We start from the raw sequence: 24,446 nt of genomic DNA on the forward strand, positions 1-24,446 counted from the left end.
TACATCACATAGCACCAAGTAGGTATGGTTGATGATGCTCCCACCCTACCTCCCAATCCCAGCTCCTGTGCCTGTCCTGTGTTGAGCAAGGGGGCCATCTATGAAAACTCTGCCTGCCCTGTTACGGCTTCCACCTGGCTTCCTCGCCCCTATGGCTCCGCATTGGTCAGTCGCTGCTCTGACTCTGCCACAGACATCTGTGCCTTCATCTGTGCCTCGTCCCTCCACCCCTTCGGCTCTGTCGGGCTCCTCCTGTCCTCAGGCACCACCTCAGTCGCACCAGCTCCGCCTCAGTTATCCGGCACCCTGGTTCAACCTCAGCCACACGAAAGGAGCAAAGGTGGAGGAATCTGGGCGATGGGCCAGGTGGAACAATGCAATCTGATTTCAAAATAGAGCAGACAGGCTCGGGTGGGATTAAAGGGGGCAGGTATCAAAATAATAGTTCATAATGGTAGGCAGAAACTCACTCAGGCCATGTCCACACTAATAAGTTTTCATAAAAGAAATTCATCTTTTTCTCTCCGTTTCTTCCTTCCGTTCACACTGAGACAGCGTTTTTATGAATGAAAATGAAGCTTTTTGAAAACACTCTCCAAAGTGGATAAAAACATGTGGCAAAACATGAGAGCAGTTGAGTTTAAGACCAAACATGGTAACTGAGTGTGACCTGGAAGCATCAGTGAATGGTGAGATATTTTGCTAAATAAAATGATCCTGTCAGAAGAATTGCGCGATAAGTTTATATTACATTTTTCTGTCTGTATCATCTCAGTGAGCTTTTGTGAGGTTGCGCAGTAAGGTGAATTTAGCGTTTTCAATCCACACTGAAACGTCAGAAAACGGCAGAAAACGCTAGTGTGTACCGAGAGTGTTTTTAAACGAAAACGGCGTTTTCAAATGTATCCGGATTAATGTAGACGTAGCCTCAGTGGCTACATTCTGTCACGGTTGGCTACATACAAACACACAAAGATGAGGGAGTAATTCCTGATGAAGACAATAATAAATTGACGAGACCGGACAAATATAAACTGAAAACACAAGAACTTAAATACACAGATGAACGAGGGGATAAATGATGACACAGCTGAACGTGATGACAAATTAAATCAGCAACCATGACAAAAAACTCAACAAAGGGAAATGGTGCAAACTGAAAACAAAGTCCAAATAGGGTGAGATTGTGACAACTGCTGCACATAGATACTGATTTTTTTATTATTATTTTCCTAAACCACACCCTGATATATATACTACCGCTCAAAAGTATGTGGTCAGTAAGATTTTTTAAATGTTAAAAAAAATAAGTCTATTATGCCCACTAAGGTTGAATTAATATCAAAAATAGCAATATTCGAAATAGAAATAATAAAAATTAAGTATTTTTACAGTTTAAAATAACTGCAGAACGGCAGAACTTTACATTTTTATGGGTGGACCTGCTCTCTCAGTTGTCCCGCATGATGACTTCCTTTTTAGGCTTCCACATGCAGCGTTTGTTTTGGTTTTGCTGCTACCGTGGCTGTTTGCGGAAGCTAAACTTGAGAACATAATCTTTTGTCTTAAGCAGCCAAATCCCTCATGCAAATGATTGTGTATTTCAGCACTTTGGAAATCCATGATGGGTCGACAGCGTGTGAAATTAGCATTTCACGGCACATGGATGGCTCCCGTGTGCTTATGGGTACACAACACCCCCATATTCACTTTAATTGTGATATTACACACAGCTCCATTTTCCGTCAGGTTTATGCACTCTCTTTATTCATCCGTAGCGTCTCAGAGAGCGGATTCCTGGCTCATGTATCTGGAACAAGTGTGTGGTGTTCTCTCAGAGTTGATTAAAATGGCAGAATGGTTCTCTTGAGAGGAGCAGAGACAGGTGTCTTATTCTACGCCATGCTGACCCCTCCCCTTAACTCTGCTCCTGCATATGGGCATATTCAAGCTCCTTTATTGCCTCATTCAAAGAGCTGTAAAGTTCCAGTGCTGGGGGATTCCCATACAGATGTGCACTAAATGACCCACAAGGCTTTGCTCTTGTTACTCTCTGAAATATCCAATTAATTACTACTGACACAACACTTTATCCAGCGCCTGCATGGGAAGAAGAAACTGTGAAAGTGAATTTCGTTTTTTTTTTTTTTTTTTTAAGTGTATTTCTTAACGCCCAATGAGCAGGCCTACACTGCATGGTGTGACGTCATATCACCGCGGACATTACACACAACAAACATGACATTTCTCAGAATTAACACAACAAAATATACATGCACAAATGGTATTTATCAAAAATATAATCACAAAACGTATTTACCCATGGATGAACTCAAATTCTCCAAAAATTCATATATATATGTACATATATATCATGCTTACACATTAGTTCTATAGACATATAGGCCTACATTGTATATATATATATATATATATATATATATACAATGTAGGCCTATATGTCTATAGAACTAATGTGTAAGCATGATTTCACCAAATACAACATGTTCCTGGATAAATGTCTTTGTTGATCCTGGAACAACATTCCAACTAACCAATCAGATTTGAAGGAAAAGTTTACAGTTTACGTCAAGTTAGGGATAGGATTAGGACTACATTTTTGGACAGAAAAATGTTGCTCTATGATCAACAATATAAGTTTATCCAGGAACATGTTGGCAAAATCACGTTGACCAGAGCTAATGAGCTGTGTCTAAATCTTTTATGTACTCTGTAAATTTATTTTTTACAAAAATTACGAAGTAAAACAAAGGAGTACGTTTTCCAGTTAAATACTATTTCAGTCTTTCTACTTAATGATTTAAATTCAATTTAATTTAATTCAACATTTTAGTTGTTGTTTCTTTGTAATTAGCAATTTCTGAGTGAAAATAGTTTATGTGCCTCATTTTTTTTCAGTGTTGGTGACGAGAGCAAGTACCAAAGGTGAGTGTTACAGAGCATTTTCGATACATCGCCCCTTTATGTCTCAGATAGTCTTTGCTACGTCTAGTTTCAGTGACTATACTGAATGCCTTTGTAAACTCTCCCTCCCACCTTGTGCAAACGTAATCAATCAAAGCTCTAAACCGGCTGGGGTTTCACTAGCAATTTCCCCCATCGCTAAGACAATTTCTTTTCATTTCAGAAAGAAACACCTTGCTGAGTGGCTGAGATGTGCACACTTCCCCTAATGACCCCGGGCTAATTTCATAGGCTGGCAAGTCGCGACAAAACACGCGTGCTCATTTACGCGCCTCCACAGATGTGTCGTTTACAAACACTAATGTGATGCCCAATGACAGCCTTGGCGGGACGGAGCATCTGCGCTGCTCACAAGCTCCACAGGGCTTGAAGGAGATGTCTGTCATGCTTACTATTAATGAGGCTTTGTTTGTAAATGCTTCACTCTTGCTAATTATTAGTACACACTCAGAGCTGCTTCTCTCTGGAGTGCAACTGAACTAGATAACGACTTCCCAACGCTACTTGTTGGATTAATAAGAATTCCTATTCAACAGCAACCTCTGAGAGATGTAGCAGAGGTCACAGGCAACACGAGAATGATTTCGAAGTGAACGCGAAATATATTCCGTTGCTGACTGCGGAATTTGCATTAGCTTGTTTAACAAATAGCATCTGAATGTGCTCATTAGAGGATGCAGTGAGTCTGCAGTGGAGCTGTGCTGATATAACAGTTCTGAGCAGGCGCACAGATTTATTTTTCACAATGATTAATTTATACTCTGTGTATTCCTATGCACATGACAGTACAGCTAGTTTATTGATGACAGTAAGAAATGCCCGCTGTCATGTTTGTAGTTGTAGGCTTCTTTTCCAGCCGAGCTCTGTCAGTAGCTCTCTTCCAAAACTTAGTGAGCTGCCTTTCTGCCTTCTGTCTGTAGGCAACTTCCTTCTACACTGACAGCAATTCAGAGTAACAAAGCAACCAGAAGTCATTTATTTTCAATTATAGCTGACAATTTGAGGTAACATGAACAACAGCGACCATTGGCAGAGTTTAACTTTATGCAAATGTGCAGAATGTGGTGACTACCAAGTGGAATGCAGTGAAGATTATGTGATTTAGATGAAATTGTGCATTCCATTTAGATGGAACTAATTTTACTGATACTTTTATTGAATAAAATATATTTATCATCTGCATTTCCATCATTCGCCATCTTAGATTAATGCTTAAGTACACTTAAAGGCAAGTACACACTCTTTTGCCCCAAAAAAAAAAAAAAAATTCTTTGACCGCCATTCAAAAGTAGTCACGTATTTTTTATTGCGAGCACCATATATACCATTTCATTATAGTACACTACCGTTAAAAAGTTTTTTTTTCTGATCAAATAAATGCAGCATTGCAGAGCATATAAGACTTATTTTAAAAGAAAAAAAAAACCTACATATCCTAAACTTTTGTCCAGAGCAGTCCATGAGAAAAGAGTCCATGATCCATGATTGATTTCAATCGCTTACTCCCAGATTCTCCTTCAACAGCCAAGCAACTGCCATTGAGATGAATGGGAATAACAGATCTTGTAGCTTCCTACAGCTGTTATAGCTCTCTGTGCTATTGCAAGATTTTTAGCGCAATTTTCCTACGGACAAAATTGCGATTGTTAACTCATGATTTCTGTTCTGTCTGTGCGCACCAATCTTGCACTTCTATCTCCTCCTCAACCAGACCACCTAGAGACTTCGGGTTTTCGGCATTATGTTAAGGAAGGTCTAATCTCGGGAACGCACACACAAAAAAAAAAAAAAAAAAAAAAAAAAAAAAAACATAAAAACATTTACTATCTCTTAGTGTTGTGATCCCATGAACGTCAGAAAATTGCGCTAAAACACTCACTGAGTTTTTATTACTTGTTTTTTATCAATGCTAGTCTGTTTATGGCTATATTGCACAATGTGAATGACCATGAACTGCGAGGCCTGACACCAGACTTTTATTCACACTAGAACACACTCACACACACATGTGGTTTTATTGAGTTACTCATACATGCCCAGAAGACTTCTGCACTCTATTCTGACCTCTTACGTTACTAAGAAAGAATTATGCCGCTTTCTCTCTCTATTCTAACCCAGTTGTATATCTAAATCTGCCCCCTAGAGGGATGTAGCACTGCGATTAAACTTGGCTCATCCAAAGCAAAGCACAGAACAAAATCTCTTACTGTCATTAGTAATGCTGATGCATGTTAGCAAGACAGAGGAAACATTATACAGTTCATAAGGATATGTCATAATGTTTCTATGGCTCTATGATGTAAAGGTACTGGTCACATGAGATTGATTTTTAAAAATAACTCACAAAATGTCCTAATTATTTGTGGAATATATATATATATATATATATGTGTGTGTATATGTGTGTGTATATGTGTGTGTGTGTGTGTGTGTGTGTGTGTGTGTGTGTGTGTGTGTGTGTGTATATATATATATATAGCTATTGTCAAGGAATAACAGACTTAAAGACAGAGTTAGTTGAACCCAAAACAGGTATTTATTGGCACAGAGGTGAACAATGAAGCAGATGAGTGTCGGAGAAGTGAGATTGATATGGAGCAGATGAATGCTGAATAAATTAGTCTTTTCTTTCTTTACCTTTCTTTACCAGGGTGCAGGAGTATATCAGATGACTGGAAAGTGACGGAGCAGGTGAACACACATCTCTTCGTGGAGTACGGCGAGTAGACAGATGACTAGGATCCTCTAGACTGAGTATAATTGGAGATCATGGGAGTATCACAAGGAGATTTATCAGGTAAGGAGTCTATAAACTATATAAAGATTTATATTTGGCATCCATATGTCGCTAAGTCATATTGTTGCAGGAGTTTTTGAGTTATCTAGAGGATAACGATTTTGTTTTAACAAATTTCATTTTAAATGTTTTTTAAATATTATAAAATTTGAGATAAATTGTAGTTTTTGCTGTTTCCAATGCTGTTTTCTACACCCAAAACTGAAAACTCTGAACTATATATATAATCTTGTATATAATCTTGTGTACCGCAGTGTTTGGGAATGTGTCCTCAAAATATTTGGTGATGTTTGAGTGACTGACTGTACCTGAAAAGATGAGGTTTGGACTTGGATTGATATGAAATGTCCTCAATATCTCTGCTGCTAGCATCAGCTTTTAAAAAATGTGTAGATGTACTGCATGCTAGCACAGATTTTGTTCTGCTTCTATATTGAGAATATTAGATCCTGAGCTTGCTGAGGCATGAGTGAGCAGCTGCAATGTGTTTTCCTGCACGTGTGTGTGGGGGGGTTATTTTTGAGAGCAGGGCATCACTTTGCTTCAGCTTACCATTTTCCGAATAATTTGACTGAGGAAGCTGGAATGTTGGAGCCGAACGTCTCTTTTACTCTGAACGATATTTTTATTTTTAAGTTGTTTTGGCTGACTTCATGACATATGTAGTTTATCAGCGTTTGTTTTGATCTATTTCCTGCATCTTTTTCCAGGCTACCTGCTTATTTAGAAGGGGCTGACTCTGTAGGTGGTGATGTGGGATTTCATTAAAGCTGTAGCGCAAAGCCCAGTTGCACACTGGTAGCATGGACTGCATTAGCTTTGTTACAGTGAGTATACAAAAACACTCTATTTGCGGGTGAGTCTCTGTCCAAGACCAAAGAACAACTCCAACATCCACATCTAACTCATCTAATTGGTCTGTCATGACTACAAATGACTATGTTGACCTTGAAGTGGTTTCTACGCACGCACACTCTGCTATCTCTTCCTCTCTTCACACACATACTTTCTATTTTCAGGCCTGAGCTCAGTTCATTTTGTGATTGCCACATGGATCTCCTGGGGCTGCCTGCTGATCCACTGTGCACAAGGTGTGGATGTGCATTGTGATTTGTAGATGTTGGTAGAGACACGTGATAATAGTAAGCCACACACAGTGTGGTAACATATGGTTTAAAATATGATTCAAAATCACCTTAATGTGATCCCAGTGTAGAGTACAAGCTTCTATGTAGAAACCCTCATTCTGGCCCTCTGTCTGAAATGATCAGTTTTTAAGTGGCGGCTCCTTTAAGGCTTGTCAGTAAACCGCCACTATTATGATTGTCTAACGTCATTGCATTAAAAAAAAAAAAAAAAAAAAAAAAAACAGCCTATGTAATGCCCACTCACTATTGCACGTGAGTAAGTGTTTTGAAAACATTGTTCATCCTATTGATAATTTACATGCAGACAAAGCATCATCATTTACAGATAAAGTATTATGAAGTAATTTACTTACGGTTTGTGATGCATCTGCTGTCAGATCCAATACTGTTGTATTCTTCTGCTTCATCTTTGAACAATCTCTCAATTACACTGTGCCTTGTTTACAAAACAAAATGCTCCGAACAAACATATAATCCAAAAGATTATAAATTTGATTTCTCATGTCATGAATATTCTGGGTTCAGTACAAGTTAAGCTACCTTGACATAATTTGTGGCATAATGTTGATTATCGCAAAAAATCATTTTGACATGGCCATCGTTTTCTCAAAAAAGAAACGAAAATCGAGATTATGGCGATCAATTTACAAAATAATTTTTGAGTGATTTAAATGCAGAAAGGTAATGCTTATAATCTTAAGATTTTAAGATGTTAAATTGCATATAAAAATTTCCATCCAATTGGATTACACAGTTTTAACATGAAACTAATGTTAATGTGATGCATATTTGTCAGTCTTACATAGATTAAATAGGTAATAAATGCTTCTACTAATAAATGCGTTTGAGCAGTGAACAGGTTTATATATTTATCATCGAAAAATCCAACTTGTTTCAATCTCATACTACATTTTAACTAGATAAATATTGCTTGTTCTACAGCTAACCATATTTTAACAATGGTCATAACTGAATAATTTAATTGTTTAGTTAATAATAGACTATCCTTACCTGTTTCATTTAGATATGACTGACAAATATTTATTAGTTTGTTTCTTTGTTCATTCTTTATGTTTATGTTCAATTTAGGCTTACATATTTATGTGAGTGTATTGTTTAAGCTGTATAGTTCTTGAAATCATAATTCCACAGTTGTTTTAGAGTGTAGCATTGCATTGTCATAGTGATGAAGTTGAAAAAATTGCATATTTCTACATAGAAAAGGTTAGTAAGCAATTTATTGCACACTAAAATGATGTTGTAACATGCATATTGTTAATTTCTTGTAGATGTGCTATTGAAACAATGAGTCATTTAACGTTAATAGATTGACCCCATTTACTTTACTTTACTTTACCATTACAAGTGCCTAACTGTAACCCAGACTTTTGCTTATTTTTTAGGAAAATGAGGAACAATTGGAGATTATTATAAGCATTATTTCTTTTTTGGGTTATAAATATTATGCCATGAATGCTGTCAATTGTAATGAACCTGAAATATTCCTTAAAACGTCATGTGGATCCTCTGTGTAAGTACATTTCTGCAGTGGTGGGCTACATGGTGTGATGTTACAGGGGTTTCTGTACGCGAGCACTGGACCGCAGCCTCTCCGGTTACAGTGAGCTGCGTTTAAGATGTTAACTGGCTACGTTACTAGAGAAGAGCACAGTCACCCAGTGTTTGCATGTCTCTCTGTCATTAATTTCTAAAGAGGTGGAAGAAAAGACTCTTTTAGGCTGTTCGGTTGCAGTGTCACAACCTGAGGCGGCATCATGTTTATGAGAAACATTTAACATTTAGAGATGTTTATGAGAAACATTTAGCATTTAGAGTTGTTTACGGTATGATAAACATTTAACTTAAGCACATTAAGCACATGCATTGTGATGGATGGATGGATGGATGGATGGATGGATGGATGGATGGATGGATGGATAGATAGATAGAGTAGTGTATTTTTTGGGCAATTAAGATTTTTTTGCATTATGATTTTATTTGCATGACAATAAAGCCCCCCATCCCCCCATTCACATTTAAAGTATATTATTTAAAAAAAATAAATAAATAATAATAATAATAATAAAAAAAAAAAAAAAAATATATATATATATATATATATATATATATATATATATATATATATATATATATAATTGACTGGACATGACTTGGACATGTTTTTTAAAACTATATTATCCCCCATTATATAATTCTGCCAGACAATGCTGAGTTCACATCAAGATTTACCTGCCCTCACCTTTACCAGGCAAATGAGATTAGTGCCGAGAGAGAGAGAGAGAGAGAGAGAGAGAGAGAGAGAGAGAGAGAGAGAGAGAGAGAGAGAGAGAGAGAGAGAGAGTGAGTGTGTGTAGGTTGAATGAGGGCTGTGTGAGGTGGGTTGTACTTTCATTGGAGCTGTCATGGTACTTTTTTACCGTTACTTGAGGACTAACAAACAGCGTCCTGAATCTGACCTGCTCTTGGACTTTAAGCGCTTAAGGAGAATCATTAAGAAGTAAAATCACCGGGGCTCTTGCGGTCCGTTCTCGTCAGAGAAAAAGACACACATACACACACACACGTTCAGAGACTGATGCGGGATTCGCAGCGTGGGTCTGTCCGGAGAGACTCTGCCTGGATTCTTAACCGACATGGTGGGTTAACGTTTGAGTGATACGGAGACCATCCGGTAAATTCCTGACAGGAGGAATGAATGATTTCACGCGGGGCGCGCGTGAGTGAAAACGCTCGCGTAACTGTTGCTGTGAACGGACGTCTGCAGGAACATGAGGAGAGGAAATAACTGAAATAAACTGCGTGAGTAAGCAGAATTAAGATGATTTAAATAATTAATAATATGCTATTATGGTCAAAGAGCGTTTCTGAGTATCCTTTGTTGAGTTTTGTTTCTCTTGGTCTTATCAAAGTCAATTTGTAATCTGTCTGTTACATTAAGCAAAATAACGCATTTAAAGAGGTCCAACTGAGACCACATTTCTTTTATTCATTCATCACTCCTCTCTGCATCTGTACCCCATTGAATCCATCTGTTGAAAAACAAAATCTCTGTTAATTGTTTTATTCATTCAAGACTAAATTAAATTAAGTCAAATGCGACTGGATGTGATATTAATTTTGAGGATGTTAGCCTACGTTATCTATTAAACTTTCCCGTGTCATTCACTGCCATCAGCCACATCATTTAACTCGCTTGTTTCCATTATCTCACTGCAAAGACAGCACCGAAGCTGCATATGTAGTGGTTAATTCACGCCAGTAGCGTGTGGTAGTGCTTTATGTGTTTATGTGTTAGTAATATGTCATATCCTCTGAGTCTGTCAACACTGCAGGTGAAGGTGCGCCTCCTGTCACCATCGTTAATTCGCTAGAAACCAGTTAACAATTTAAAGCTTATATTGCATGTTTTAAATAATTTAAATGTCATTTTCATTCTGACATGAGCATAAGTTGATGTCAGAGTTTGTGAGTTGTCTAGTCACAATTTTCATGCATTAAGGTTGATTTATGCACCTGGACATCATAGATGGGCATTTTTCTGTTAACATGATCAGCCAATCATAGTGAAATATTTTTTTACTTGTATTTCACCATTACCGTCTCACATTTATGTTCGTTTACAGTTGCTACTGACCTTTTCCACACTATTGACTTTATTACATTCATGTTTCCCAGAATTGATCTGTTAAAAGACTTAAATAATGAGTCAGTGATGTTCTGTTGGTGTAATGAATAGATCAGTGAGACTGGTGCTCAGTTGGCATCTGTGTGCAGCTGACGCCATTGATATGGAGAGAAAGAGTGTGTGTGTGTCTGTGTCTATGTGTGTGTGTGTGTTAGGAGGAAGACTCGGGTGATCTCATGAGTTAACGTCCATGTTTCAGTCTAAAGTTTTGGTTTACAGAAGCTTCATTAGTTAGAGATGAAGTGGCCATCCTGTTTTTTATTAGGAGATCAAGATGAATGCTTTGCCATATAAAGATAATTAAGGAGCTTTGAGATAAGTCAAAAGTTTCATGCACTGTGATAATAGGCCTATTTATATCTTGTAATTATGAAATGCTTTGACATTGTGATTCCCCTCTGGCTAGTTATTTGAAATGTATCTCTCGTTCACAACTGCAGCTCTTGTAGGGTGATAACAGTTGACACACACACGACTGATCTTTTTAACAGTCATTTGGTTGGTATTAATATGTTGATTCTAATTCCAACATGTCATCCAAACAGGCCTCTTAAATTCGATTCAACCTTACAATTGTGTTCAAAAGTTTGGGGTCAGTAAGATTTTTTATTTTGAAAGAAGTCTCTTATGCACACCAAGGCTGCAATTGTTTTGATCAAAACAAGTCATTTTGTGAAATATTGTTAATTTTAAACATTATTTAAAATGTATTTTAGTCCTGCGATAGCAAAGTTTAATTGTCATGATCCTTCAGAAATCATTCTAATATGCAGATCTTCTGCTCAAGAAACATTTCTTGTTATCAATGTTGAAAACAATTGTTCTGCTTAATAGTTTTGTGGAAACTGTGATAAAAATGAATCGCTAAATCATTGAATAATATACTGACCAATAAATTATTTTGACTGGCTCATTAGAAAAGGTATACACCAATGAGGTTATTCACAGGTGTGGGTTGATATTATAGATATTATTCACATCCACTCTTTTTTGCCCAGTGTGCTGTTTTAAAGTTGGAGTAAGTGATTTTTGAAAAACGCTGTTGAAAGTGCATCGGACGGAGCTCCATAATAAACTTATAGCCAATCAGAGGGATTTCTGAAGAAAAGAGAGATGGCTAAGAGAGAGACATTACAAAAGAGAAATGCTCACAGGAATATCACTGGAAAAAGAAGGGGACATGATCAGACAAGAGCTTTAGAGAGACGTAAGTGGGAAGGCCTGAAAACGGACACCGATGTTGCGCTGTTTCTGCTCAATACTTGAGTAACATTGGTTTTGAGTGTGTGCTGTTGGTGACTTACAATGGTAAGACAACTCTTGTGTACTGGATGTTCAATTTTTGTTGTTCGCTCATCATCTTCGCTTTTTTTTTTTTGCGAAGCATTATTTTGCTTCACTTATGCTATGATAAAGAGACACTCCTGCATTGCGTGTTCGTGCATTTTGGGGGTGGAGCAATGAAGGGAGGAGCATGTTTTGTTTGGGTTGATTTCAAATATCAACAGTGTTCAACAACTATTTTTGAAAAGTCGCATACTGAACCTTTAACTTAATTATTCATTGCTAAGGTGATACACCAGTGAGGTTTTGTTTCTCATTGTGATGCTTTGCCCAGCATGTCGATTTAGATCAGTTACACATACTGTACGTATTTTAAAAAATGTTTTCCACTTGACAGAAAAACAAGAACATGTTAAAGTTCGAAGGGAACTTGATTTTAACCAGTTTTATGAAGTTTCCATGGTTTCTGAAACTGTCTCAGGAGGTGGTCTGTTGCTCAGCACACTGAAAGTATTATCAGCATCAAACTGCTGTAGCACTTCTGACCAGTGAAGCGCAGCAAATGGGAGCCATACAATGACATAGTTTAAAGGGCCCTAAGGCAATTACATGGAGGTCAGAGTCTTAGACATGCACCTGACCTTCATTCGCCTTGTACCGGAGTTGACCTCTTAATGCCCATAATACAGCTTCAGAGGTACAACTGATCAGAGGTCTTACGACTTACTAAGAGGGGAGAAAAAGATGATGAAGGTTGTGCTGTGCGTGAAGTAGCGAGGATTTCATTATGCTCCTTGAGGTAATATGGAATATCAGACTGTGTGGTATCATGGTTAAGGCATGACTGCATTCACATTCACTATGGACACCTTAGAGAACACATTTCAGCATTAGCCGTGGGTAGTGATGCCTGAAATGATTTCCATTCACACACACACACAGCCACGCAGACAGAGATGGAAGGAGAGAAAAACTGTGAGGCAGAGACAGTGAGCGAGAACAGCTGGGGAGAGACATAGATGGACAGGCGCACTGGAAGTAAGATAGCATCTTGGGACAGAGGGAAAGATTTTAAGGAATACATCAGCCAAAAATGTACTCTCGTCTTTACTCTACTATTGTCTTCATTTACTCACACTCATGTTGTTACAAACCTAGTGGTCGACAGATATTGGTTTTGTGATTGCCGATGCCGATATCTTAGAGAGCAGGTGGCCGCTGACCGATGTGAAGCCTACAGTAAATATATATACTTTATATTTATTTGAATTCATATTTAAATAGAAAATAAATAATTTGAAAATGATTTAATGAAAGAAATCTCTAAATTAAACAGACTTACTTTAGATGACAACTTCTTGATTCTTTTAATACCCTTGATTACAGTATTTTTCACAAATAAAGAAATTGTTGGAAAAAAAATATTAATAAAAAGGAAGTAAACACTGTAACCTGCAGGACACTCAGTAAGTTTGTGCACACTGGGAATATATATCCCTGTAAATTTTTTTTCAAATAAAGACAATGTAACACTTAATTTTGCTTACAAAACAGTGAAAATGACATAGTGTGCAACTGAATATAGTGCAGCATCGTTTGAAATTTTAAAGTTTAAAGAGGTTTAAAGTTTGTAGATCGATCCAGTGAAGCTGAACTCTCCTGTCCGCATTCAATTCACAGGGACAGAATACACGCGATCATGCAGGCCTCAAATGCGCACTTCAGAATATCTGAAAGCTGGATTCGAGTAAGTCTGCAAGGTTTGTGAAATTAAATGTTTATTAGATATTTAAAGATTTGTTTAAATGATATACATGCGTATTTGTTGAATGCAGACGATAAATGCGAAAGTAATAGTGTTTGCCTTTCTGTCACTAATAATATAAAAGCAAATGCTATAATACTTTTTTGTATACAGTTTACTTTCTTTGTTTAACAGTTCTATGTAGTGACATATTAGCCAATATTGTTAAACAGAGGCCATATAATGAATTTGGAGAATGAGAGCGCTGTATACTCAGCGGCGTCAAAATAAAAGCCTTCAGAAGCCATTTCAGAACAAAATTATCAACAAAACTATCCACCGATAATCTTACTGTAGAGTGAGCTGTCATTAAGTGTTTACATGCACTTATTTTCGTCAGACACAATGAATCAAATCTGATTCCAGATTCTGAGAGTTCTGTTTATATAAACACTTTTCAATCCGATTGACATATTCGTTTACATGCGCATTTGCATGTATTCCGAACAAAATGTCACCTGAGTTGCCTCATTTTTCCTTGATGACATATCTAAAAAAGATAACAAAAAAAAAATATATATATTTTTTTTAGCAAATATTTTATAAATGTTTAGTCTCATCCCCTGAACAGTTCGTAAGACATGAGACATAAAAAACATACGTACATTAGTTAGACATAAAACATTTGTAAACTTACACATCACGGCACTGGGCATGTGCACAAGGTATTTTTAAATCTGGAAATAGTTGAATTCAAGCGTTAACATACTTAATTTTTTTCCTGTCGATCGGATTATTTCAGGTCTACACCACCCCTTTCAATTCGATCAGAATTTCATTCGGATCGAGCTCAGATTGAGCCTTATATGAAGGGTTTTCATCAGACTGAGCCATCAATCCGATTTGGGTGCATGTAAATGTAGCTAGTGGGATGAACTTGAGAATTAGACCAGTCTGAATCTTGATTGAATCATTCAAACTGATTAATCGAAAAGATCTGAGAACGATTCATAAATTAGACATCTATTTCTCCAGGGAAGACAGGGAAAAACTGATAAAATGTGTACCTTTAGATAAAAGCATCTGCCTTGTAATACCAAGGAGAGCTATAGTGCACTATTTCAGTATATGCATTTGGCAGATCCTTTTATCCCAAAGTACACATTTTATCAGTTTTTCTCTGCCTTCCCTGGTAACCAAACCCATGATCTTGGCGTTTCTAGCACCATGCTGTACTGTTTGAGCTACAGGAAGGCATGTACTGTATGGTTTCAGAAAACTTGGGATTACTGCACACAAGTCATATGGACCACTTTCATTGTACTTCATGGTGTCTTTGCATCCTTTTTAAAGCTTGAAAGCCTCAGTCCGGCTTCCCTTGTGTTCCACGGAAGAAGATAATGTCATATGGGTGATTAAATAATGGCAACATTTTTATAATTGGGTGAACTATTCCTAAGAAGCAGGATAGGGAGTTTGCACAATGTAGGTGTAGGGTGTAGGTGATGGACATTCAGTAGGTTGGCTGCTTTGCCAACTGTATAAATATAAGCCCAATGATATTCTCCTCTCTTCCGTGTACATGGTCTCTGATGTGTGAAGGCCAGGCTGGATTTCTCCAGCATGCATCTTTACCTCAGTCAGCCTCTCTCAGCTGTCTGATTCATCTCTAATCAGCTTCTGCCCACTGGGAGTACCGCAGGATGACAACAGCAGGGAAGACTGCGAAAGCCAGAGGTTTAGAGCTCAGTCAGAAAGGGAGCAGTTGGAGAGGTCGGGAATCAAGACTCCAGGGCATTAAAGAGTGTTAATGTATTTGGTTGAGATGCTATAGTTTGCAGAGCCAGACAGGGGTTAAGAGAGCTGTTTAGAGGAGAACTGGAGAGTTTGGAGGAACAAGATGAGTAATGGTGTAGACACTAGAGCTGCTGCAGAGATTGGTTGAGGTCTGAGGGGGTGAGAGAGTGAGACTGTTGATGTTTTGGCAGATGGGATCATCTCAGGTACAGATGCTGTTTGGAGGGCTTCAGTAGAGCGGTATGAAGGATATCACATGCGAATGCCTCTCTATACACTCAACATGTTAAACAGCAGAAATGAGCTCAAATAGATGGTAATCACTAATGCAAAACATGAATCCAAAAAAGTCCAAAATACTCTCTTCATTACAATTCATATTATCAGCATTTCAATTAGAATTTTTTTTTTTTTCGAATTTACTTTGTATTTGGTTAAATCCTCCTTTTCATTCAACGACAGCACATATTTCTTTTTCATTTTACATAACTTGTCTTTGTTTTAAAATCCTGAAACCTTCAGCTTAATTATACGGTTAAATAATAACAAAAAATGTCTCAAACTTTTGGACCCTACTTTTTTATGATTTAATCATTATTCATAGGTATTCATTTGTAAAGTGTACAAATGTACAATTATTTTCAGATTGTTCCATTTAAGTTGCTTTACCAACAAAATAAGACCATTCTGATGCTTCGAGACCAAGGCCGAACTTAGCTTCACCCTCAACTAGCACTTACCAATATAACCAGCCTAGACTGGGCTAAAATTCAAGCTGTTTTTTTCTTTTTTTTAGCATAGGGTACTTCTGTGCATGTATTTCCCTCTTCTACATGGCAAACTGAATGATTTATAAAGGTTCGCTGAAGCCAAATGCACTGGGCAGAGGTGCATTTTCATTTCTGACTAAGGGAAGCCTTAAGACTGAACTTTCCCCTCAAATGTGGGACTAAAAACCATCAAATAACGTTCTCTGCAATAATGGCTTCAATACATTCGTTCTCAGGTTCTTCAAAGGTTTTGACATTTCCATCACAATGGTGAGTGCTCGTTTTAAAAAAAGTGTATTGTGTGTGCGAGAGAGAGAATGAATGCCTCATCTCTCCACTCTGGGACAATGTTTTTAGAAGCCTTTCAGAAGAGATGCTCTTGCACAAGCCATTAGTCCTGAAGTCCAATCTGAAGGGTCAAACATTCAAACTATGTCAGATGTGCCAGTTGTAATCACTGTTTTTCTAATGAGACAGGATGCACATGGCATTCTCATTCTCATGCGTTTGAGAGGTTTCCTCTGCAGTAAAGCATCAGTTCTCCAGTAAAGCATCAGTTCAGTTCTGTGGCGAAATGCCATGGTGTAGATAAGCAGATTTCAAGCTTTCTGTCAACTGTCTCCATACTGCCAGCTTTCTGCTCCTGGTAGTATGCTTGGTGACGCCTACATCATTACTATAGCAACTGATGTATCTGATTTGATCACTTTCAAAAAATGACAGTCAGCGCAGATAAAAGTCTGTCAGTCAGGATTGAAAGTGATGCAAACAGAGAAAATTCTGCACTCTGAAGTCACTTTATTTGTTGAAAGTATGGTTCACACCAAAAATGTATAATCTGTCATTATTTGCTCACCCTCATGTCGTTGGAACTGTATGGTATTTTTAAAACACAGTTTACATACACTGTAAAAAATTTCTAACCCTCCCAAATCAAAAATTTCAAGTGACCGATAACATCTCAATTTTTCAATTGGCCCAAGTGAAATTCTGTAAATTATAATTACAGATTTTCACTTGGGCCAATTGAAATTTACAGAATTTCACTTGGGCCAATTGAAAAAATTAGATGTTATCGGTCACTTGAAATTTTTGATTTGGGAGGGTTAGAAATTTTTTACAGTGTATGCTTACTCCACAAACTAACTCCATGAAAATGGAAACAGCGATAAGACCTAAACATACAGAAGGCTTAAGTTAATGGTATTTACCTGTCACCTTTGTCTGCGGTGTTGTGTTCTTTTCTCAGCCTCTATGATATGTACAGTAGCACTGCAAGTTGTCTTAGGAGAATTTGTCTCTTAGCCCTCCTTTTTGTTCTTTTAATCGCATAACTTGTACAGTACGTCTACATTAAATCTCTGTAATCCTGAAACCCACGACACAAAAACACAGCTCCGATCACGGCTTCCTCAATTTTTCAGTTGTTGATGTTATTGAATGCCATGCTTAAATAACTTAGCTGTCGCTTAGTTGGCTGGTTTCTATAACTGAGTTCCTATAACTATAACTGAGTTCCAGTGCGAAAGCTCTTTTATGTGATGAACAGACCAGCATAATCTCTGTTGCAACTAGGGATGCACTATAGGATTTTTTGGGGCCGATACTGATACAATTATTGGCCGATACCGATATTTGTCAAATGCTCTCTTATTTGAACTTTTGTCATTAAAATAGATAGTGTTTTGACAATGTTTTAAATCAGCAAAGTTCAAAAACATATGCATTAAGTTATACGTTTATTGCTGCATCATCAAACAATTTCTAATGAACATGGATTGGATCCATTTAAAATTCAGCAGGCTAACATAAATGCAACAGAACAAAGATACATATGACATAAACAGTGCTTTATAGGTAGGTTTAACAGTTTTTAGGTACAGAAATAGAGTAAACAAATGTACAATAACACTGCATATTATTCACTGTATAAATTAAATACATATTAATCCTTATGAAAGTTACAAAAGTTATTTAGTCAAGAGTAGTGAGTGATTTGTTTTTTGTCTTTTATTGTTTGATTAACATTATAACGGCAGCGCAGCAGGAATATTAGATTATGTGAATTTTAAATATTCTAGCTGAGCCCCCAGCGTGAGTTTTTTAAGGCCACCGTTATTTTAGAACGTATCACCTTATTATTTCCATGGCGGCGCGTCATGCTTGTCACGTGACCACGCCACACCCACAAACTTGTTGACTATGTCATCAACTACCTGATATTCTGATTCTCAAATCTGTATAATTGAACGTGTTTTGTTGTTTAAAATCCTTTATATTGATCATGCTAGTTGAGCTACATGCGCGATGTGCGCTGGCGTGTTAATTTGCGCCGCAGTTCAGAGAATCAGATCTGTCAGATTTACATCACATAAATTCATCCACTTCTCCAAAAATAGATGAAAGTAAGTTGCCGGTGAAGTAGGAGAAGAAAAGAGTAAACTTAAAGGTTACCTATACAATGTGTATCTGATATGAATAAAACACGTTGTCAATGTATAATTGAAAGGATTGTTATTGCCGCTTCCATAGACATCAGTGTGTATTTTACAAACTATAGTACTATTTTGCAAGTACTTATGTGTATTTATGTATTTAAATGTCTGAAACTTAAAATAAACATCATGTGGTTGAAAACACTGAATAGTTGTGATATATGACAAGCTCTGAGCGCGTCTGTCTTTGTCTCAGCGCCAGCCAAAGCATGAACGCACATATGAATTTAGCAGCTGGTCACATGATGCACTGAACGTTCTAATCACACCGGTGTGATCGTACACAAAATATATTTTCACTGACATTAAGATAAGAAGTTAAAATAGTGGCATTTACCTTTATCTTCAACTCTACGGCAAATAAATGTTGTTCTAGAGCATAGGTTCTCAAAGTGCGGCCCGCGGGCCAATGGCGGCCCGCAGAAACATTTCTGGCGGCCCGCGATAACATCTGATAACATCTGTAAAACCGTTAAAACTGTAACATTACATTGTTTTGAAAAAATTCATCTCCGTTTAGTGGTTTAGTTTAGCGGCATCTATAGGCATAAGCGGTAATTACAGGTGTGGTCCGACTGATCGCAAGTGACAAGTAACTTAATGACAAGCTTATTAATAGCCGCGTTTCCATACCTTTCAAATTTTTCACGGGTGCGAACACTTGCATTTTCCTATCAACAGTGGAAACAACTTAAAATACTCAATCATTTCTGGTCATACAGAACATAATAATACATTATTCGCAACTACTTTTATTTGTGTAAACTCATAATAACAATAAAACGTTGTGCTTTTGTAAAATAAAATAAAACAAACAGTACGCGCTTTCATGATCTCCGTGACCTGGAGCGCGAGAACTGAAACAAAATATAGCCTATGTACACTAAAGCTTGAAACTCGAATCGAAAGCTAATACCTTCTGATTATGTAATCCTTAAAGGTGCATTTCTCTCTAAAAGCGCATCTGCTTAACAGCTGGAGATATGTTTTTAGCCGACACTTAGAAAACAATAGTTTATTAATAAACAATTAAAATGCCTCGCTGTTTTTTCAGACACATTTATTATCATTATCCTATAACTCACCTTTCTGTGGACTGTGGCTCTTCTCATTCAGCACTGTGGGAAAAATATCAATTCCAGGTTCTAATTTGGCCTTAGAAAACCAGTAAAATCGACATGTTTTCCATATTAATTTGTGAATATTTTAAATGTTTAATAAAGGGGCAAAAAGTCATAAACAAAAATCTGAAAATTCGTCGATATTTACTTTTTTGCGCAGCAGTTGATGTAACGTTAGCCAGTTCAAATTAAAATTTTGGTGTTCAACTTTGCATTTTAAAAAGACAACAACCGTTCATTTTTCATTTTTCAATTACGGGTTAAAAAAGATAGATAATAATAGTGCAAAACATTTGCGCAAATCTGTATATGGAAACGCGACTGACAGGTTGATAGATATGAATGATGATGACTTGTTTGGTAAGCTTCTATTTGAAAAGTTTCTCTCTCTGTCTCTCTCTCTCTCTGTTCTCTGTCTCTGTCTCTCTCTCTCTCTCTCTCTCTCTCTCTCCCTCTCTCCCTGTCCCTGTCCCTGTCCCTGTGGTGCTTTGGTAGCTGGAATTGCCCCTGAATAAGGCCTATGCTGATAAGAAGCAAGGCAGCCTGAGACTGTTTGTTCTAAATAAGTTTGTACTTGAAATGGACAGCACACAGGACTGTTATATCCCAAATTTGTCTGTTGAGGGTAGAGAACCCCAGGGATTTTGTTTGCATTGCAATTTTTCTCAAGATTTTCACAAGTTTTGCCAGGTTTGGCCTCAGTTATAATAAATTAAAATGTGTTTATTGCAATAAATGTAAACTGTAGAGATGCAACCTGGTCATTAAAATTATTTCAAATGGGATTATCTTTTCAGTATTTTTTTTTTCTTTTTCTCCCCCGCCCCTTTGGCGGCCCTCAGTTCAATGTTGGGTTCCTAAATTGGCCCTCACCTATCAAAACTTTGAGAACCCCTGTTCTAGAGCCATATGACCCTTGAAATGCATTTATAACGCCTTTCATTGATCCACAGCTGGATGTGTTGTCCATCTTGATAGAGTCTGAATGAGGTCCTGCTCTGGTTTGACCTCAGCTCTGTCCACACTTGGGTTGAATGTGTTTTCAAACCAATATGCTGCTGCCAGTTCTCAAACAACAATCACATCACCTTGTCAACACACACACACACACACACACACACACACACACACACACACACACCCCCCCACCCACACCCACCCACCCTTGTATGCTATTTATTGTAGTTTGTTTAATATTGTGACCTGCCTTTTTAGATTGCTGGAAGAAACCTTCAATAGTCAATTCACTGATGTTTACTTGTTGTCATAGATCCCCAATGGATATAGTTCCCTTTCCAGAGCGGTCACTTCAACATTGCGTTGCTAACGCTGCGGGAACTCTTCCCATTCTCCAGCGTTAGCAACTCAATATCTTGTTCTTGCCTCTCAGGGAACCAAGGTAACAACAGTAACCAGAGATGTTTTTTAAAGATATAGATCAAACAGAACATTTCTTTTGTTTCCCTCTAAGTTGCTCTCTATGTGTTTAGGCAGTGGTGTAGATAAGTTATTCCCACCACATGTAACAATTCAATTCAGAATTAGAATAAAAAAAAAAAATTCAGCTGAAAAATTATTTTAGGCCATCTACAGGTGTCTTGTTCAGCAAATTAGCAAAATTCAGATTTTTTTTTTTTCACATTAAGTATGTATCTCTGTATCTGGATAACCGATCGGATTTCTGTTTCCTGCATAATATTTAAATTAGGTCTGTGGCACGACACCAGATTAAGAGTAAATATGATACCAATTAAACAATGTCCCAATTGCTTTCACTCACTCACTTTACTTTCCTATGCAATCTCCAGGCTTAGATCAAATTAAGTTTTTTGGACAAAGGAATACTTCCAGAGTCGATCATACAAAAATAACTGGGCTGATCATGTTAAACAAGTCACATCATCGATCATCTGGGTTTAAGGTTATAGTGTGCAATGACTATAATGACAGAAATGGGAGATAACAGTTTTTCTCGATTGCTTAAACACATTTCTTTAAACTATGACTCGTATTCTCAAAACTGTAAACACAAATCCATAACGTCTCACCCAGTTCCCCAAACATCCTATTTTCAGGTCAAAATGAAGCTCTACACTCAAAACCATTCACTCTTGCTGAAAAACCAAACTTTGCCCTCAGACAGGACACACAAGCCCTCGAAATCACACACACTACAACATAGTCTAACACACTACAACATAGTCTAACACACTGGTGCAATAAATTCAAAACATAATTTCCAAAACTGGAAAAAGTTATGTTGCTTGTGGTTCCCCCCCTCACAAACCTTTTCACATGATGAACACAAAAGACACAACCAATGGATACATTGGCACATTTTTATGCATTCATGTACACAGTACAATGAAAAAAAGGGGCTGTTTTACTTTGTTTTTCTCTCCTCTCATTTTTTTTCGTTTTTTTTCATATTTACGTAAGATGTGTGTGACCATCATATGACAGTAAAAGAGCACACACAAGCCTTATTCTAATATGAAAGTGTATTGGAATGGTCAAGAATGTTGGTACGTGACAGTAGGGCCTCCACTCAAGGAGACAATATTATGAACAAGTCTAAGAATGTTCCACTTGTGGTTGAAATACCATCATTGGCCTAGAAAGATAACATTCTGGGGGTCAAGACTATAAAGGATGAAGGATGCCCTCCCCTCACTGTCACACTCTGCAGCCACTCTGTGTGACTGTACGACTGCTGGCCTTTTCTTGCAAGAAAATAAACCTTATCAAAGACTATTGGAATGTTTGTCTTTTATTCAGGGATATAATTTTTTTTGCCACCACACCTCCCTGAATGTTCTCGAGGCGACGGTAAAGCGACTCAAATTTGGCCTTACTCGTAGCCGAGCCTCCCTCATAGTCAAACCATTGACTAAGACATGGGCAGCTAGAGTGGCTTGAACTTCATCTGAGACTGATTGTCTTTTTGCCCTTGCCCTTCCTCCTCCTCCTCCTTCATTCCTTCATGTCTTTCTGGATCCATTGTTCCAAACCCCAATAAACTGAATTGGGTCCTTTTACTTATCTATTGAAGGACCTAATTGATGTGTGTTAAATTATGACTCTTAGTGTTTCCACCTGGGTAATTGTGTGCTAACTGAGCTGAAGCTGTGCTGACTTGAGTGAACAATATTGAATGCTAGTGCTTTCTAAATGACAACATGGTCTAGGCAATGAGAAATGAAGGGATTTGTGTGTAGAGTTTTGCAGTGACAGTTCAACAAATCTGACTCATGTGTCAAAACAGGGAACAGTGTTTATAGTTTAGGGAAATGGGTGTGCTTTTTGATAAATGGCATTATGTTTATAGTGTTTAAGCAATCAAGAAAAACTGTAATAAACATGCTGAAACAATAAAAACATTCAACATTTAAAACATAAAAAAAAAATTAAAAAGTGTATTCCGAGTATTCCTCTGGCAAAGCAGTGTGCAGCTCTTAATTAAGAACTCATGACTGACTGTGATTGTACTCGTTCAGATAATGTTGCACAATTAAAATTAAAAATGACACACACAGTATCATGTAAGTCTAAATAAACCGTTTTAAAGATTGACATTTATTGTAATGTTCAAATAAGTTTCATTTCTTGTCTAAACTGCGTCTGGCCATTATTTTTTGACAGCCACGTGGGGAGACTGGGATCGCACATTTCCCCCGACACTTAAAGGGATAGTTCACTCTTTAATTCATATCTGTCATCATTTACTCACCCTGTTTACAAATCTGTATGACTTTCTTTATTCTGCAGAACACAAAATATATTTTGAAGACTGTTGGTAACCAGTTTTGACCACTAAAAAAAATAGCACTGAGATATTTTTCAAAATACATATTTTACGTTCCACAGAAGAAAGAAAGCCATACAGTATTGGAATGACATGAGGGTGAGTAAATGATGAAATAATCCTATTTTATGGGTGAATTATGCCTTTAGTAGAAACACCTCAGTAACACTGTAAAATGTCATCAGTTAACTTTTAAAAAAACATGCAAACCGATTGCATAAAAAGTAAAGTGAAATAGCAATGGTATGAAGCCCCTAAAGGGACATGGTGAAGAAAAAAGAATTAAATGTGTTTTGTTTGCTTAAAAGTGAATGTTAAGCTTCAATTGTGTACATCTTGGGTACCGCCTTATTCATGTGACACATTCTGTTTTAAATTTCAACTCACAGTAACACATCTCTGTGCTTGATTGCCATCACAGGTGCTTAAGAAAACAAGTCTAGGTCATTGGCATGGGTTAATCACTGGAGTCATTAGTGTTTGGACCCCTTACGTCCTCTGATTGCATCTCACGCTGGCTAATGAATTGCACTGCTGTCTTTGGCAGCATTCACTCTTAGTCAGGTAACAATTAAAGAGAAGATGGGAAACGAGATTTAAAGAAATATTTCACGCAAAAAAAAAAATCCCTGATGTTGTTCCAAATCTTTATGCAGTTATTTTTGTACTGCAAAACCATAAATTGGAATTTGGATCGACTTGAGGGAGAGATAGCCATTACATGGTTTAGATTCCTATTGCTTTAAGGCAGGAGGGAACAAAACCTCTTAATTATACCTTTTCTGGCGATTTAC

At 37.3% G+C, this 24,446-nt stretch overlaps 1 protein-coding gene across 1 annotated transcript in view; it reads left to right on the forward strand.

Annotated features, from left to right (window-relative positions):
• Positions 1 to 9,295: 9,295 nt before the first annotated feature.
• The window catches only part of pcdh15a (protocadherin-related 15a), a 231,075-nt gene continuing 215,924 nt past the window's right edge, over positions 9,296 to 24,446 (forward strand). Inside the window, exon 1 of the mRNA XM_079856369.1 lies at positions 9,296 to 9,750. The gene's annotated coding sequence lies outside the window, so the exon portion shown is untranslated. The remainder of the gene's footprint in view (positions 9,751 to 24,446) is intronic.

This window comes from Squalius cephalus (assembly GCF_949319135.1).
Source record: "Squalius cephalus genome assembly, chromosome: 21".
Classification (NCBI taxonomy): Eukaryota; Metazoa; Chordata; class Actinopteri; order Cypriniformes; family Leuciscidae; genus Squalius; species Squalius cephalus.